The sequence below is a fragment of the Alligator sinensis genome, unplaced genomic scaffold, assembly GCF_000455745.1.
Source record: "Alligator sinensis unplaced genomic scaffold, ASM45574v1 scaffold707_1, whole genome shotgun sequence".
Lineage (NCBI taxonomy): Eukaryota > Metazoa > Chordata > Crocodylia > Alligatoridae > Alligator > Alligator sinensis.
This window is the reverse complement of record NW_005842065.1, coordinates 1,988,393-1,992,148: the sequence shown is the minus strand read 5'-3', so window position 1 is coordinate 1,992,148 and position 3,756 is coordinate 1,988,393. Positions and strand designations below refer to the sequence as shown.

The 3,756-nt window shown below is 63.8% G+C and overlaps 1 protein-coding gene across 1 annotated transcript in view; it reads left to right on the top strand.

The window, feature by feature from the left end:
• Positions 1 to 3,756, top strand: part of PDE4A (phosphodiesterase 4A) — a 29,796-nt gene that overhangs the window by 11,349 nt on the left and 14,691 nt on the right. The gene's annotated exons all lie outside the window — the stretch shown is intronic.

Here is a 3,756-nt window from a genome sequence, read left to right as displayed (position 1 = left end):
TGGAGGGGGGAGTGTCCCATCACCTTCTGTCCGTGGCTGCTCCACTAGGCCCCCCAGGACAGATGTTTCCAACATGACCCTTGGCATGCATGTATGCAGGTGTGCATGTATGTGTGCATGTGCATGCATATATTTGCATTCTCAGCTGGTTTGGGTCAGCTCTGTCCGCATTTGAAAAGCAACAGTTAGGGATGTTTTCCCAATCTCCATCTCTAGCCCATCTGTCTGGCAGTCCATCCATCTATCCCTGGGGGCCATCGGTGCTGCTTGGAGCAGGGACCCAGAGGAGGGGCTGGCTAGGCTCAGGGCAGCTGCCCCCTCTCCCCCACTTATACAGACACTTAGGCCCTGTGCAGAGCTGCCCCAGCCCAGGTGGCTCTGGATCTCAGCCTGGCTCCAGGTGGCTCCGAGTGTTTCCTGGGGGCTGTCAGGGGTTGGCACAGGCTGCTTGGGCAGTGCAAGGGGCACTAGGGTGTGCTCTAGTGTGACAGCCATGTGAGGGCACTGGGGTATGCATGAGTGCGATGGCTGTGCAAGGCTACTGGGACATGCACTGATGCAACGGCTGTGCAAGGGTGTTGGGGTATGCTTTAGTGTGAGGGTGTTGGGGCATGCACAAGTACAATGGCTGTGCAAGGGCTACTGGTGTTGCACTAGTTCCATGGCTGTGAGAGATTGTGAGGGACAGATTGGGGGCAGGGACACATGATCAGGGCCCCCTCTTCCCCCTCCCCCCAAACAGCTGCTGCCCTTGGGAGCTGGCTGATATCACTGTCATCCCCATAGCAGACTAGTGTGATGTGGAGTGGGGGGGGCTTGGGGAAGAAATACTCCCACCCCCATGGCCTCTGGGAGGAAGGAAGTGGCCGGTGGCTGGGAGCCCAGGCGAGGGTGGGGTGGCTACTACACACATTACAGTAGCTTCCTTGACCCCCCTCCAGGCCCCACAGAGCCTGTGTGTGTGTGTGGCGGGGGGGGGGGTGGCACCCAGAAGCAGGGGACATGGGGAAACTGAGGCACAGGGGGCATCCTCCACACCTGCTGAGTCCAGGTCACCTGGCACATGGGAGGGGTCCTTGTCCCCACCACCCTTCCCATCCCCTCCCCCATGCCCTTTCCTTCCAGGCCAGGGTCACATCCTTTCAGCTGGGAAACTGAGGCAGGAAGGGGCCTGACCCGTGGTTCCTGTTTCACCTTCCCCATCCCCCTGCAACAGGCACACGTGCCATGCACACACATGCATGCACATGCACACAGGGCTCCAGACACAGCTGGGCAGGGCCCCATGCAGGGGGCGGGACAGGGCGGCGGAGCAGGCGGCACCCATAGTGCTGACTGGTTGCTTGTGTTTGTACTGTGGGGGCTCAGCCCAGCCCTGTCCTGCCCAAGGGCACAGAGCAGGCGGGAAGGAAGCTGCTGGGCACTGGTGCCAGGAGGAGGGACTGGGCTGAGCTGGACTGGGCTGGGCCTGGCTAGCGGGATCCCAGGCAGGGCCAGGCTGTGGCAGAGCTCGGTGCCCTCCTGGCTGGTGACTCCCTGGTGCCCACAGAGCCTGGGCCTCTGCCCTGACCGTAGTGCTCCCTGTTACCCGGTGCTGGCACAGTCATGGCCCAGGAAGGCAAACACAGGGCTCTGCCACAGATCCCAGAGCTGGAGCAGCTGCCCCAGACAGACGAGGATGCCTTCCTGCCTGGCCCCAGCCCCGGGTCTGGGCAGCCCCCGCTCACCCGGCACAGCTCAGGCTGCCACTCACCTCGCTCGCCCATCTTCTTCCCTGGTGGCTCCTCCAGTTTCCTCCAGCGCCTGCGGCTCAACCGGAGCATCCAGGAGCACGGCCGCAAGCTGAGGGGAGGGTAAGGAGCAGGTGTGGGCAGCCAAGGGTTAAGCCCCCTCTCCCCCACAGGGTCCTCAGTGGGGCACACCGGGGTGCTGGGGTGGGGAGAGACCCAGTTGTCCAGGTTCCCAGGCCTCCTACTCTCACCCTCCAGTCACCCCACTTCCTTCCAGTGCTGGAAAGAACCCAGGTGTCCAGGCCCCCCACCCCTAACCCATGAGATCCACTGCCCCTCTGAGAACCCAGCAGGGAAAACCATGGGCTGCAGCATGACATTGCCATAGAGAAAGGGGGAAGTTGGTCACTACTGTAACCACTAGACACCACTGCCTTCCCAGAGCTGGGAGAACCCAGATGCCTGGGCTCCCAGCGGACCCTGCTCCAAGCCCCCAGACCCCACTGCCCTCCCAGAGCTAGAGAGACCCCAGGTGTCTGGGCTCCCAGCCCCCCTGCTCTGGCCTAGGGTCCATTCCTCTCTGGGTAGATGAGACCTGGATGCCAGAGGCAGCTGCCTGGGCCCAGCTGGCTCTGGGGGCTGTGGCCTTGCCTTCCCCTCCCCCAGCCTGGGTGGTCCAGATGTGGAGCAGCTGTGTCTACCATAAAAGGTCTGGACAGGGAGCTGGGAGCCCTGGACTGTCCCGCCTCCCCCCTGCCCCACATTAGTGCCAGCAGTCCCACCAATATCAGCAGCTGGGACCTGGGACCCCTAGGTCCTTTCCCTCCCCCTCCCCCCCCCATCCCCACAGCTGTGCCTCAGTTTCCCGCCTTGGACCATGCAGCACCTGGCACGAGATGGGCATGCAGGGCAGGGGGGACAGATGGACAGACAGGCGGGGAAATGGGGAGAGTGGGAGGTCGGGTATGGGGTTTTCCTCCTCCCCCTCCCCGCATGTCCTCACCCGCCAGCTTATCATGCTTGAGGCCCGGACAGGGCAGGATGTTGCAGCGCCTGGGAGATCAGGACTGATAGTGGGTGGGAGGAGGGCAGCTGTGGGCCTTGGTGGGTCTGGGGTTTCTATCGGGCTGGAGGGGATTAATCTTCCTCCCCAGCTGGCACATAACCTGGGCAGTGCTCTTGTGGGGCATGGTGGAGGAGGAGGCAGAGGGCCCAATGTTGCTGCTAAGAGGGTGGGGTGGCCCTAAGTGTTGATAATAAGTGGTGGGTGGTCCAGAGTGTTATTACTAAGGGGGCAGAGGGCCCAGTGTTGCCGCTAAGGAGTCGGGGTGGCCCTGAGCCTTGCTGCTAAGGGGTGGGGAACCCAGTGTTGCTTGTAAGGGGCAAGTGGCCCAGAATGTTGCTGCTAAGGGGGCATGGGGCAAGTATTGCTGCTAGGGCGTGGGCAGACCCCAGTGTTGCTGCTAAGGGGGTGGGGTGGCCCCGAGCATTGCTACTAAAGGGCAGGGGGGGCCCGGTGTTGCTGCTAAGGGCAGGGGGGCTCGCTGTTGCTGCTAAGTGGCGGGTGGGGTGTTGTGTTGCTGCAAAGGCGGGAGCTAAGCCCTGTGCAATACCGGATGACGTTCACCAGGGGGCAGCGCAGCCCCGGTCCTAGCCTGACCCTCGAGCCCCCTGGCGGGATGGGGCGCAGAGCCGGTGCCCAGAACAGCCAGTGGGACCCACATTTCACCTAACTCGGGCCCGGACTCCTGGGCTCTGTCCGTCGCTGCCCTGCCCACCCCCGCCGAGCTGTGCCCAGGGGGTTGGAGCAGCGGAGCTGGCAGCCGGGACGCCTGGGTTCTCCCCCGGCAAGTGGGGAGCGGGGGGCGCTCAGGGGCTGAAGCCCGGACGCCTGGGTTCTCTGCCCAGCTTCGCTGCCGCGCGAGGGGGGCGTGAGGCCGGGGCCGGGGCTTCCTCGCTCCTTCCTTAGTTTCCCCGAGCGGGCGCGGGGCAGCCCGGGGGCCGAGGAGAGGTCCCGGGGGGGATC